Source organism: Mesoplodon bidens, assembly GCF_964165515.1.
Source record: "Mesoplodon bidens genome assembly, chromosome: 6".
NCBI classification, from domain to species: domain Eukaryota; kingdom Metazoa; phylum Chordata; class Mammalia; order Artiodactyla; family Ziphiidae; genus Mesoplodon; species Mesoplodon bidens.
This window is the reverse complement of record NC_138162.1, coordinates 37,373,863-37,389,527: the sequence shown is the minus strand read 5'-3', so window position 1 is coordinate 37,389,527 and position 15,665 is coordinate 37,373,863. Positions and strand designations below refer to the sequence as shown.

At 38.0% G+C, this 15,665-nt stretch overlaps 1 protein-coding gene across 2 annotated transcripts in view; it reads right to left on the bottom strand.

Moving 5' to 3' along the window:
- Window positions 1-15,665, bottom strand: part of KIAA1958 — a 163,097-nt gene that overhangs the window by 14,043 nt on the left and 133,389 nt on the right. The gene's annotated exons all lie outside the window — the stretch shown is intronic.

Here is a 15,665-nt window from a genome sequence, read left to right as displayed (position 1 = left end):
ATATCTTATTTGTCATCCTGGACAGCACTAAATTAAATTGTATTAGCATATTTCTTTATTTCTTTTCACAAATTGATAAAGAGAGAGAGATTTCAACCCTGACTCCACAACCCATCAGCTAGCTTAGAGTCAGAATGGAACATCAAGTAGAGTATTAGGGAAAGAGGGGGATGCTCCAGAGAGGCTCACATTGTCTCAGAGGAGAGCGAACAGATTTTAAACTTCAATTGTCACTGCAGCCTGTGGATCAAAAACCACATTCACAGAAAGATAGACAAGATGAAAAGGCAGAGGGCTATGTACCAGATGAAGGAACAAGATAAAACCCCAGAAAAACAACTAACTGAAGTGGAGATAGGCAACCTTCCAGAAAAAGAATTCAGAATAATGATAGTGAAGATGATCCAGGACCTCGGAAAAAGAATGGAGGCAAAGATCGAGAAGATGCAAGAAATGTTTAACAAAGACCTAGAAGGATTAAAGAACAAACAAACAGAGATGAACAATACAATAACTGAAATGAAGACTACGCTAGAAGGAGTCAATAGCAGAATAACTGAGGCAGAAGAACGGAGGAGTGACCTGGAAGACAGAATGGTGGAATTCACTGCTGCGGAACAGAATAAAGAAAAAAGAACGAAAAGAAATGAAGACAGCCTAAGAGACCTCTGAGACAACATTCAACGCAACAATATTCGCATTATAGGGGTCCCAGAAGGAGAAGAGAGAGAGAAAGGACCCGAGAAAATACTTGAAGAGATTACAGTCGAAAACTTCCCTAACATGGGAAAGGAAATAGCCACCCAAGTCCAGGAAGCCCAGCGAGTCCCATACAGGATAAACCCAAGGAGAAACATGCCGAGACACATAGTAATCAAACTGGCAAAAAATAAAGACAAAGAAAAATTAAAGCAGCAAGGGAAAAATGACAAATAACATAAAGGGAACTCCCATAAGGTTAACAGCTGATTTCTCAGCAGAAACTCTACAAGACAGAAGGGAGTGGCATGATATACTTAAAGTGATGAAAGGGAATACTCTACCCTGCAAGGATCTCATTCAGATTCGATGGAGAAATCAAAAGCTTTACAGACAAGCAAAAGCTAAGAGAATTCAGCACCACCAAACCAGCTCTACAACAAATGCTAAAGGAACTTCTCTAAGTGGGAAACACAAGAGAAGAAAAGGACCTACAAAAACAAACCCAAAACAATTAAGAAAATGGTCATAGGAACATACATATCGATAGTTACCTTAAATGTGAATGGATTAAATGCTCCAACCAAAAGACACAGGCTTGCTGAATAGATACAAAAACAAGACCCATATATATGCTGTCTAAAAGAGACCCACTTCAGACCTAGGGACACATACAGACTGAAAGTGAGGGGATGGAAAAAGATATTCCATGCAAATGGAAATCAAAAGAAAGCTAGAGTAGCAATACTCGTATCGGATAAAATAGACTTTAAAATAAAGAATGTTACAAGAGACAAGGAAGGACACTACATAATGATCAAGGGATCAATCCAAGAAGAAGATATAACAATTAGAAATATATACACACCCAACATAGGAGCACCTCAATACATAAGGCAACTGCTAACAGCTATAAAAGAGGAAATTGGGGCTTCCCTGGTGGCGCAGTGGTTGAGAGTCCGCCTGCCGATGCGGGGGACGCGGGTTCGTGCCCCGGTCTGGGAGGATCCCGCATGCCGCGGAGCGGCTGGGCCCGTGAGCCGTGGCTGCTGGGCCTGCGCGTCCGGAGCCTGTGCTCTGCAAGGGGAGAGGCCACAACAGTGAGAGGCCCGCCTACCACAAAAAAAAAAAAAAAAAAAAGAGGAAATTGACAGTAACACAATAATAGTGGGGGACTTTAACACCTCACTTACACCAATGGACAGATCATCCAAAATGAAAATAAATAAGGAAACGGAAGCATAAATGACACAATAGACCAGATAGATTTAATTGATATTTATAGGACATTCCATCCAGAAACACCAGATCACACTTTCTTCTCAAGTGCACACGGAACATTCTCCAGGATAGATCACATCTTGGGTCACAAATCAAGCCTCAGTAAATTTAAGAAAATTGAAATCATATCAAGCATCTTTTCTGACCACAACGCTATGAGATTAGAAATGAATTACAGGGAAGAAAATGTAAAAAACACAAACACATGGAGGCTAAACAATACATTACTAAATAGCCAAGAGATCACTGAAGAAATCAAAGAGGAAATCAAAAAATACCCAGAGACAAATGACAATGAAAACATGATGATCCAAAACCTATGGGATGCAGCAAAAGCAGTTCTGAGAGGGAAGTTTATAGCTATACAAGCCTACCTCAAGAAACAAGAAAAATCTCAAATAAATAATCTAACCTTACATCTTAAGGAACTAGAGAAAGAAGAACAAACAAAACCTAAAGTTAGCAGAAGGAAAGAAATCCTAAAGATCAGAGCAGAAATAAATGAAATAGAAACAAAGAAAACAAGAGCAAGGATCAATAAAACTAAAAGCTGTTTCTTTGAGAAGATAAACAAAATTGATAAACTATTAGCCAGACTCTTCAAGAACAAGAGGGAGAGGACTCAAATCAATAAAATTAGAAATGAAAAAGGAGAGGTTACAACAGACACTGCAGAAATACAAAGCAGCCTAAGAGACTACTACAAGCAACTGTATGCCAATAAAATGGACAACCTGGAAGAAATGGACAAATTCTTAGAAAGGTATAACCTTCCAAGACTGAACCAGGAAGAAATAGAAAATATGAACACACCAATCACCAGTAATGAAATTGAAACTGTGATGAAAAATCTTCCAACAAACAAAAGTCCAGGACCAGATGGCTTCACAGGTGAATTCTATCAAACATTTAGAGAAGAGCTAACACCCATCCATCTCAAACTCTTCCAAAAAGTTGTGGAGGAAGGAACATTCCCAAACTCATTCTACGAGGCCACCATCACCCTGATACCAAAACCAGACAAAGATACTACAAAAAAAGAAAATTACAGACCAATATCACTGATGAATATAGATGCAAAAATCCACAACAAAATACTAGCAAACAGAATCAAACAACACATTAAAAGGATCATGCACCATGATCAAGTGGGATTTATCCCAGGGATGCAAGGATTCTTCAATATACATAAATCAATCAATGTGAAAAACCATATTAACAAATTGAAGAATAAAAACCATATGATCATCTCAATAGATGTAGAAAAAGCTTTTGACAAAATTCAACACCAATTTATGATAAAAACTCTCCAGAAAGTGGGCATAGAGGGAACCTACCTCAACATAATAAAGGCCATATATGACAAACCCACAGCAAACATCATTCTCAATGGTGAAAAACTGAAAGCATTTCCTCTAAGATCAGGAACAAGAGAGGGATGTCCACTCTCACCACTATTATTCAACATAGTTTTGGAAGTCCTAGCCATGGCAATCAGAGAAGAAAAAGAAATAAAAGGAATCCAAATTGGAAAAGAGGAAGTAAAACTGTCACTGTTTGCAGATGACATGATACTATACATAGAGAATCCTAAAGATACCACCAGAAACTACTAGAGCTAATCAATGAATTTGGTAGAGTAGCAGGATACAAAATTAATGCATAGAAATCTCTTGCATTCCTATACACTAATGATGAGAAATCTGAAAGAGAAATTAAGGAAACACTCCCATTTACCATTGCAACAAAAAGAATAAAATACCTAGGAATAAACCTACCTAGGGAGACAAAAGACCTGTATGCAGAAAACTATAAGACACTGATGAAAGAAATTAAAGATGATACCAACAGATGGAGAGATATACCATGTTCTTGGATTGGAAGAATCAATATTGTGAAAATGACTATACTACCCAAAGCGATCTACAGATTCAATGCAACCCCTATCAAATTACCAATGGCATTTTTTACGGAACTAGAAGAAAAAATCTTAAAATTTGTTTGGAGACACAAAAGACCCCAAATAGACAAAGCAGTCTTGAGGGAAAAAAACGGAGCTGGAGGAATCAGACTCCTGGACTTCAGACTATACTACAAAGCACAGTAATCAAGACAATATGGTACTGGCACAAAAACAGAAACATAGATCAATGGAACAAGATAGAAAGCCCAGAGATAAACCCACGCACCTATGGTCAACTCATCTATGACAAAGGAGGCAAGGATATGCAATGGAGAAAAGACGGTCTCTTCAATAAGTGGTGCTGGGAAAACTGGACAGCTACATGTAAAAGAATGAAATTAGAACACTCCCTAACACCATACACAAAAATAAACTCAAAATGGATTAGAGACCTAAATGTAAGACTGGACACTATAAAACTCTTAGAGGAAAACATAGGAAGAACACTCTTTGACATAAATCACAGCAAGATCTTTTTTGATCCACCTCCTAGAGTAATGGAAATAAAAACAAAAATAAACAAATGGGACCTAATGAAACTTCAAAGCTTTTGCACAGCAAAGAAAAACAAAAGCAAGGCGAAAAGACAACCCTCAGAGTGGGAGAAAATATTTGCAAACGAATCAACGGACAAAGGATTAATCTCCAAAATATATAAACAGCTCATGCAGCTCAATATTAAAAAAACAAACAACCCAATCCAAAAAATGGGCAGAAGACCTAAATAGACATTTCTCCAAAGAAGACATACAGATTGCCAACAAACACATGAAAAGCTGCTCAACATCACTAATTATTAGAGAAATGCAAATCAAAACTACAATGAGGTATCACCTCACACCAGTTAGAATGGGCATCATCAGAAAATCTACAAACAACAAATGCTGGAGAGGGTGTGGAGAAAAGGGAACCCTCTTGCACTGCTGGTGGGAATGTAAATTGATACAGCCACTATGGAGAACAGTATGGAGGTTCCTTAAAAAACTAAAAATTGAATTACCATATGATCCAGCAATCCCACTACTGGGCATATACCCAGAGAAAACCATAATTCAAAAAGACACATGCACCCCAATGTTCATTGCAGCACTATTTACAATAGCCAGGTCATGGAAGCAACCTAAATGCCCATCGACAGACGAATGGATAAAGAAGATGTGGTACATATATACAATGGAATATTACTCAGCCATAAAAAGGAATGTAATTGGGTCATTTGTAAAGACGTGGATGGATCCGGAGACTGTCATACAGAGTGAAGTAAGTCAGAAAGAGAAAAACAAGTATTGTATGTTAACGCATATATGTGGAACCTAGAAAAATGGCACAGATGAACTGGTTTGCAGGGCAGAAATTGAGACACAGATGTAGAGAACAAATGTATGGACACCAAAGGGGGAAAGCGGTGCGGGGTGTGGGGTGTGTGTGATGAATTGGGAGATTGGGATTGACATGTATACACTGATGTGTATCAAATTGATGACTAATAAGGACCTGCTGTATAAAAAAATAGATAAAATAAAATTCAAAAATTAAAAAAAAGGGTCTCTCCCTCCTAGGAGTAGGGTTCATGCCATGCTGCTCCCTTGCAACCCTCCCTCCTCCCCCCTCCTACCTCCACCTCCTTGATATTGAGGAGGTCTGGGCTACAAAAAGAAAAAAAATGCAATTGTCAAATTACTTCAGATGAAGACTGGTCTTCCTCAATGTGTCTGCTTTAAATACTACTCATCAGAGTAAATCCACAGCCATTAGCTGGCCGCGCTTCATACTCTGTAATCCACTAACACTGGGCTTAAACTGTTGAAATTGTTGTCTTTGGATAGAAAAAAAAAATGAAGGTAAACCACGTCACAGTGAAAACAATGCCAACTTGTACTTTATCTAATGGCTCTGACCCTCTCTGGAATGTTTCTGTATTCAAACCAGGCACAGAAAGGCTGAGAAATAGCAGAATGAGTTAAGGCATTACCAAGGTGATCTACAAAGTGGTTTCGTCTAACTCACCTCATCTTTCTCTGCTCCCACTGAGGAACTCCAAACCACCAGCCTCTTGTTGTTCCCTAGCCTCTGCCTATGCCCAGGACACCCACATCACACCTTCCCTACACCTAGCCTGAGAAATCCCTCCATGGTCTTTGTGCCAATCAAACAGTATCTTTTTTCAATTCCAACTCCAATTGCAAACACATCTATGTGATCTTTCCCCATACAAACCCAACTCCCTTATTCTCTCCTTCACTATGAGCCCCACATTTGCTTTATTATTCCTTGGAACTAATAATCTAATTGTGCCCAGAAGATCTCTTCAACTGGTTTATATGCTCCTTAAGACTGTGTCTTCACCCTTTAAGTCTGCTTTGAACTGCTGAACACACAATCTGCTTTAATAAATGCTTATAGCAAGAGAGCAGTAAACAGTGCTAGAAATGCTTTCCAAAGCAACTGAGTCATGCAGGCATATTCCTCTTACCACCCTCCTAAGTTGACATAACTCACATTATTGCTGGGACTTGCTTGATATTAATGAAAGGATTCTAGTATAAAATTTACTATCATTGCCTCTAGCACTAACAGAATGCTTACTATATGCCAAGAGTCATGTAAATTATCTGTAGTCTCTAAGCAACCTTATACCTATTTTACAGGTAAGGAAACTGAACCTCAAACATTTAGTAACTTCACACATCACTCATCCAATATTTACTGAGGTACTCTCTCTGTACCAGGCACTGTGCTGTCCCAAGTCATGGAGTTGGCAAGTAATAAAGCCAGGGTTTGCACCTGGGTCCTGCTGACTCTATGCCCTGGTCACTACAGCAAAGGAATCAGGTACTACAGGGATAAAATGCTTAGTAAGGAATACAATTTAGATAGTAGCCACTTGTGCTTCTAAAAAATATCTTTGCCTCCCAAATTTACTCAGATTAACCTTCATAAGTCTGATTTAGTTAAACAACCACTATAGTTTCACTATAGCTTTTTAAAAACAACAACAACAAAATGATTTATTTGCAACACAGCCTAGTCCCCATCATTTTATTTTTTATTTTTTTGGCTGCTGCAGGGCTTGTGGCAACTTAGTTCCCTGAGCAGGGATGGAACCTGGGCCCTCGGCAGTGAAAGCAGGAGTCCTAACCACTGAACCACCAGGGAATTCCCCCCCATTACTTTAATATGCAGAGGAGTAGAAAAGAGTCACACTGCAAGATAGGATGACTAAGTTTAATTATTACATTAAATAATTAAACGACCTTAACTAATTTATTTTTTTATCACAGGACAGAGATGGTACACTGAAAATGGAAACCAACATCCTGGTATATACAGAAACAGGGAAAGAATGCTTGTATACTTACATAATGGGAAAGAAATTTGTGAAAATGAAATGAGTAGAAGTTCTAGTGTTACAGTGCTGAGGACATTTTTAGGAGAGTATATTGATGGAGAAACAAACAAAAGTAAGAACTTATAACTGAATACAGGGAAAAGAAGGAACTACTAAAGAAGGATTTGAATTTTTTTCCCCACTAGAAAACAGGCAAACTCTCAGCTGAAAGTTAGGAAGAGCAGGCCATGGGAGTGGGAGGGGACTATGGGGTCATGGTAGTGTAACCTAAGGACAGCCAGATCTGAATGATCATCCTGCTCTCTATACATAGCTGCCACTTACATCATTTACAGGACAGTGTGTAAAGTGAGGGAATCTGATGTGGAAGGCTACCCTCAAGGTCAGAGAGAAAATGGGCATTGCCTCAGGTAACTGTGGGCAGCCCCACTGGACAGAGAGGGAAAAAAGGAAAGCAGCTACAAAAAACAAGAAATCCCCAAATGTACACCATCAATCAGGTAGCATCTTCCCTGTGTCTACATCTGAGAGAGTTCCTGGCTTCCCAGCCTGTTTTCCATTCATATACCCTGCAGGGAAGCTTATTCATGGGCTCTTCTTTGTCCACTCATTACAGCTAGGTGAAGTCCACCTGCAGAACCCTGTGCTTAACTATTACCTGCAAAAGTGAGCTCTGCCCAGGTTCAAACAGGAACCTTGAATAATGTCTAAGGAAATCCCTATAAGCTATCAATAATGATAAATCTAGACTTTCATTTTAAAATGTGAACATACAAACAAGCATCACTTGGCAACTGGGGAAAACTAAAAGCATGGAAGTTACCACGTTACACAAGCAGAGCAACTAATTTCACATCCCCTATCCTCCCCCTGAAAACAGACTTAATTCAGAAAACCAAAGAAAGAATTTAAAAGATAGATACATAGATTTGAGAGGATAATGCATCCTTAAAACAAGAACAGTTTTCATTGTAGAACAAGGAAGATCCTGGAAATTTTAAATGATTGAAAAAACATATTTTAAAAATTCTGAGAAGAGCTGAGTATGAGAATGAACATGGCTAAAGGACAAATTAGTGATTAGGAAGGAATTTTCCCTGAAGGGCAGGCAAAGTAATAAAAAAACTGATAATTATGAGAGTGAAGTTAAGAAGCATGGAAGACAGACTATGGAGAAACAAAATCCATCTTATAAGAATTCAAGAGAAAAGGTTATAAGAGGATAGGATAAAATAATCAAAGATATAATATATGAAAAGTTCTGTTAATCAAAGAAAGATTTTAATCTTTAGGGTGTTAAGGTTCATCAACTGTCAAAGAAACACACTGAAAAGACACATATATAAACATATCTTGGTGAAATTTCCAAAATCTAAGAACGAAAAGAAAATTCTATAATCTTTCTGGTAGGGGGAAAAAAGCCATCAGCAGAATAACAAGAATTAGATTTTTCATCTGTGATACTAAAAAACAATGACTCAGTCTCCTCAGAGCTGTGAGGGAAAAGGACCATAAATGAAGAATTCTATTACCTAGCTAAAGTATCATTCAAGGCAAAAGAAAGATATTTTCAGTCATGAAAGAAGTAGCATCCAAGCACCCTTTCTTTTTAACAAAAAAAAGTTAGTCATGGATATTTGCAAACAAAATGAAAAATGAATCAAAGAAAGGGAAAGATACTGGGTACAAGGTATAGTAAGAAGCAAAAAATTACTTCTAACACTGAGTAATGTAGCAATTGAGCTCAACACAATAGTTAAGAAAAGACTGTGAAAAGAGATGGGGTGTGATGGAACAAAATCTTGAACTAAAACTCCCCATAATTTCAATAAAATAAGGGAAAAGGGGAGAGGAAAGATAGAAAAAATATGATTAAGATCTCATCCTCTTTGGAAAGGATAAAAAGCAAAGAGGAAAAAAGAAGGGAGAGATTACCAATGTTAATTAATTTTTTATATTAAAAATATATGTTTAAATCTGTTAAAAACAAAACATGAAAGAAACAACTATTAGAATGGATATAGGATTTTCACGTAAGAGTAAATAAAGGAGTATCAGCAGAAAAAGAGTTAAACAAAAACAAAAATCCAACATCTGCAATCTATCAAGCAAAACTTGGGACAAGTTAACAAACAAAATAAAAAACCAAGAAAGAAAGCATGATGTAAAGAAGGCATACATATGGCCAACAGGCACATGAAAAGATGCTCAATAACACTAATCATCAGGGAAATGCAAATCAAAACCACAACGAGATATCACCTCACACCTGTCAGAATGTCTCTTATCAAAAAGACAAGAAATAACAAGTGTTGGTGAGGATGTGGAGAAAAGGGAACCATTGTGCACTGTTGGTGGGAATGAAAATTGGTGCAGCTACTGTGGAAAAGAATATGAAATTTCCTCAAAAAATTAAAAATAGATCTACAGTATGATCTAGCAATTCTACTGTTAGCAGAAATTCAATCTAGTCGAAGAAAACAAAAACACTAATTTGAAAAAATATATACAACCCTATGTTCATTGCAGCACTATTTACAATAACCAAGATATGGAAATAACCTAAGTGTCCACTGATGGATGAATGGATAAAGAAGGTGTGTGTGTGTGTGTGTGTGTGTGTGTGTGTGTGTGTGTGTGTGTGTGTAATACTACTCAGCCATTTAAAAAAAAAAAAAGGTGGGCTACCCTGGTGGTGCAGTGGTTGAGAATCCGCCTGCTGATGCAGGGGACACGGGTTCGTGCCCCGGTCCGGGAAGATCCCACATGCCGCGGAGCGGCTGGGCCCGTGAGCCATGACCGCTGAGCCTGTGCATCTGGAGCCTGTGCTCTGCAACGGGAGAGGCCACAACAGTGAGAGGCCCACGTACCGCAAAAAAAAAAAAAAAAGGTAATGTTGCCATTTATGACAACATAGATGGACCTTGAGGGTATTATGCTAAGTGAAAAAAGCCTGTGAAAAACAAATACTGTATGATCTCACTTATATGTGGAACCTAAAAAGCAAAACAAACAAACAAGACCAAAACCCAGACTCACAGATACACAGAACAGACTGGTGGTTGCCAGAGGGGAGGGAGGTAGGGGGGTCGTGAAATGGGTGAAGGGGATCAAGAAGTACAAACTTCTGGGGACTTCCCTGGTGGCACAGTGGTTAAGAATCTGCCTGCCAATGCAGGGGACATGGGTTTGAGACATGGTCAGGGAAGATCCCACATGTTGCAGAGCAACTAAGCCCGTGCACTACCACTACTGAGCCTGCGCTCTAGAGCCCGTGAGCCACAACTACTGAGCCCGCATGCCACAACTACTGAAGCCCGCATGCCTAGAGCCTGGGCTCTGCAACAAGAGAAGCCACTGCACTGAGAAGCCTGTGCACCACAATGAAGAGTAGCCCTCGCTCGCCACAACTAGAGAAAGCCCATGTGCAGCAACGAAGATCCAACGCAGCCAAAAATACATAAATAAATGAATAAATTTATATAAAAAAATAAAGTACAGCATGGGGAATATAGTAAATAATATTGTATTAACTTTGTATGATGACAGATGACTGTGGTGATCATTTTGCAATGTATACAAATGTTGAATTACTATCTTGTACACCTCAAGTTAATATAATATTGAATGTCAACTATACTTCAATTTAAAAAATGTTGTCAGTCTGCATAAGAAACAAAACTCAGCTATATATGTTCTTTACACATAGGAATGATTAGGGTATAAAAGTTGAAAGCAAAAGGATAAAAAAAAAGGTATACCATGTGAACAATAAAGAAAGGAACGCTGGTATAGCTATACAGTATCAGACAAAACAGACTTTAAGGCAAGAAGCATTCATTACCAGAAATAAAAAGAGATGTTTTAAAATTCAACAGAGAGATACAACAATCCTAAATTTGTATGGACTTAACAATACAGCCTCAAAATATAAAAAGCAAAAGTTGAAAGAATTTAAAAAAGAAATAGGCAAAACTACAACTAAGGTATTAATACATCATTTTTCATAACTGACAGAACAAGCAGACAAAAAATTGTACAGATATAGAAGATATGAATGATGCAAGCAACAAACTGGATGTAACTGATATACAAAGAACAACATAACAATGGCAGAATACACATTCTTTTCAAAGGTACATGATACTTTTTTAAAAATTGAAATATAGGGCCTCCCTGGTGGCGCAGTGGTTGAGAGTCCGCCTGCCGATGCAGGGGATACGGGTTCGTGCCCCGGTCTGGGAGGATCCCATATGCCGCGGAGCGGCTGGGCCCGTGAGCCATGGCCGCTGGGCCTGCGCGTCCGGAGCCTGTGCTCCGCAACGGGAGAGGCCACAACAGTGAGAGGCCCGCATACCGCAAAAAGAAAAAAAAAAAAAAAAAAAAATTGAAATATAGTTGATGTATAATATTATGTTAGCTTCAAGTGTACTACATAGTGATTTGACAATTGCATACATTATGAAATGATCACAAAGTTATTACCACATTACTGACTATATTCTTTATGCTGTATATTACACCCCTGTGGCTTCTTTGTTTTATAACTGGGGTTTGTACCTCTTAACCTCCTTCACCTATTTCGCTCCAGCCTCTATCCTCCTCCTCTCTGGAAACTACCCATTTGCTTTCTGTATCTATGAGTCTGTTTTTGTTCTTTGTTTGCTGGTTTGTTTTGTTTTTTTAGATTCCACATGGAAGTGAGATCACACGGTATTTGTCCTTTTCTGACTTATTTCACTTAGCATAATACCCTCTAGATCCATCTATGTTGTAGCAAATGTCAAGATTTCACATAACCCTTTTACGAAAATAGAAATGCTAGGACATAAAGCAAGTCTCAACACTTCAAAAGATTAAGTCATTCAGAATATCAGTAGAATTTTTAAAAATCAAAGGGAATTAGAAAATACTTCAAAATGAATGATAATGATGATATAATGTGTCAAAGTTGTGGGATATGGTTATTGCAGTGCCTACAGAGAAAATGATAGCATTAAATTCAGAAGAAAGATTGAATATCAACTATACCAGGAAATTATAAAAAGAAAAACAAATATAACCCCAAAGATAAAAAGAAGGAAGCAGTACACATAAGAACAGAAATCAATGAAATAGGAAATAAACTTACAATAAAAAAAAGTAACACCGGCTTCCCTGGTGGTGCAGTGGTTAGGAGTCCGCCTACCAATGCAGGGGACACGGGTTCAAGCCCTGGTCCGGGAAGATCCCACGTGCCATGAAGCAACTAAGCCCGTGCGCCACAACTACTGAGCCTGTGCTCTAGAGCCCGCAAGCCACAACTACTGAGCTCGTGTGCCACAACTACTGAAGCCTGCGCGCCTAGAGCCTGTGCTCCGCAACAGGAGAAGCCACCGCAGTGAGAGGCCCGCACACCGCAATGGGGAGTGGCCCCCGCTCACTACAGCTGGGGAGGGCCTGTGTGCAGCAATGAAGACCCAACACAGCCAAAAATAAGTAAATAAATAAACTTATTTTTAAAAAAAAGTAACACCAAGAGATGGATTTGAAAGACTAACAAAATTAACAAACTATTAAGAAAAAAAGAAGAGTCTGTGCAGTTCAAACCTGTGTTGTTCAAGGATCAACTATAATGCCAAACCTAAAACTTTGCTAGAGAATAGAAAAAGAGGGAACACTATCCAATGTCTTCTATAGGGCAGCATAACTTTTCTATAAACATATGACAAGAGTAACCCAATAAAATTACAAGCCAGCACAGCTCATAAACACAGACCCAAAATCCGAAACACAATATGAGCAAATTGAATGCCTACCTCACACCTAAACAAAAAAAGCAATTCCAAATGTATCACCTAAATGTAAATGGTAAAACAATAAAGCTTCTAGAAGAAAACACAGGAGGCCATTTTTTTATTACCTTGGGGTAGCTATATACTTTTAAACAGAACATCAATATTATTACCTCGAAAGTGAAAATTTGATAAATCGGATTTCATTAAGATTAAAAAGACATTTATGAAAATGTACCATAAGGAGAGTGAAAAGGCAAGTCATACAGTGGGAGAAAATTTTTGAAGTGCATATAATTGACAAATCAAATAGAAGGCAGATAGTCCAATTAAAAATGGACAAACTTGAATGGGCACAGCATAAAATAAGAAATATCATTTACATTTCAGGAAATATAAATTAAAATACACTCATCAACATGTCTAAAATAAAAAACAAAATATGCAAATATCTAGTGTTGATGAGGGTGTGGAACAACAGGAACACTATTACTCAGCTGGTAGGAGTGTCGATTTGGACACTTTGGAAACCAACTGGCAGCATCTACTCAAGTTGAACAAACACATATTCTATGATCCAGCAATCCTACACCTAAGTATATACCACACAGAAATGTGTACGTGTGTACTAAATGGCCTGTATATATGAGTGTTCACAAAAGCATAATTAATAATAAATAGGGACTTCCCTGGTGGTGCAGTGGTTAAGACTCCATGCTCCCAATGCAGGGGGCCTGGGTTCGATCCCTGGTCAGGGAACTAGATCTCACAGGCATGCCGCAACCAAGAGTTCGCATGCCACAACTAAGGAGCTGGTGAGCTGCAACTAAGGAGCCCGTGAGCTGCAACCAAGGAGCCCGCCTGCCGCAACTAAGGAGCCCACATGTCACAACTAAGGAACCCAAGTGCCACAACTAAGGAGCTGGCAAGCCTCAACTAAGACCTGGTGCAACCAAATAAATAAATAAATAAATATTAAATAAATAAATAAATAGCCCCAAACTGGAAATAACCCTATGTCCATAAATAGTAGAATGCATATGAAACTGTAAAATATTTATACAATGAGTTATTACGTAATAAAGGAGGAATGGACTACTGGAACAAATCATATGTACAAACATGGATGAATCTCACAAACACAATGTTAAGGAAAAGAAGCCAGACACAAGAGTACATTGAAATGGTCCATTTATATAATTCAAGAACAGATGAAAATGACTCTATGGTGAAGTAATATAGTGGTTACCTTAGGGTGATAACAAGGGGAGGAGGCTACATGAGGGAAACTTCTAGGGTTCTGGTAGTGCTCTGTCTTCCTCTGGGTGGTTACAGCAATATGTTTGCTTCACAAAAATTTATCAAGTTGTACACTAATGATTTGTGCACTTTTCTGTCTTATAATTCAATAGGAAAACTTTACCCCAAATCCTTAAAATTAAAAATGCACAGGCATATCTCAGACATATTGCAGATTGTTTCCACAATAAAGCAAATATCGCAATAAAGGTACACAATTTTTTTGGTTTCCCAAAGTGAATATAAAAGTTATGTTTACACTACACTGTAGTCTATTAAGTGTGCAATAGCATTATGTCTAAAAGAACAAATGTACGAACCTTAATTTAAATGTACTTTGTTGCTAAAAAATGTCAACCGAAGTCTGAGCCTTCAGCGAGCTGTAACCTTTTGGCAATAGTGACATCAAAGATCACTAATCACAGATCACCATAACCACTATAATAATGAAAACGTTTGAAATACTGCCAGAATTACCAAAAACATGACACAAAGACATGAAGTGAGCAAATGCTGTTGGAGAAATGGTGCTGATACACTTGCTTGACATAGGGTTGTCACAAACCTTCAATTTGTAAAAAAATGCAATATCTGCAAAGCTCAATAAAGTGGACTGCAATAAAATGAGGTGTACCTGTATATACACACTTAATAAATGAAGAGTTATACCATGTACCTGTATGTGAAGGCTCAATAATATAAAGATTTTTAACTTCTTCAAGTAATCTTTAATTCAATGTAACTCTAATTAAAATCTCCCTCTTTGTTGTTACTTGTCAGGTTGATTCTAAAATTTATCTAGGAGAGTAAATGCATTAAAAAAGGAAGGCAATTTTGAAAATAATAACTGGCAGGCCCTGCCCTGAAAGATAAAAACATGTACTATAACACTGCAATAATTTAAAGTGTTAAGTTCTGGTAAAAAAATAGACAAATAGATTAATGCTACTGAATAGTCCAGAAAAGGTCTGTGTAAATATGCAAACTGAATATACAGTCACCCAGGACCTGCCCCACCCTGACTCCCACAAATACCAAAATCCAAGGATGCTCAAGTCCCATATAAAATGGCCTAGTATTTGCATATAACCTATGCATACACTCTTGTATACTTTAAATCATCTCTAGGTTACTTGTAATATCCAATACAATGTAAGTGCTATGTAAGTAGTTGCCTGGCAGAAAATTCAAGTTGGAAGTTTCTGGGATTTTTTTGTTTTTTGATCCGAGGTTGGCTGAATCTGCCAATGTGAAACCCACAGGTACAGAAGGCCAACTGTATAATAAAGGTTCCAATTAA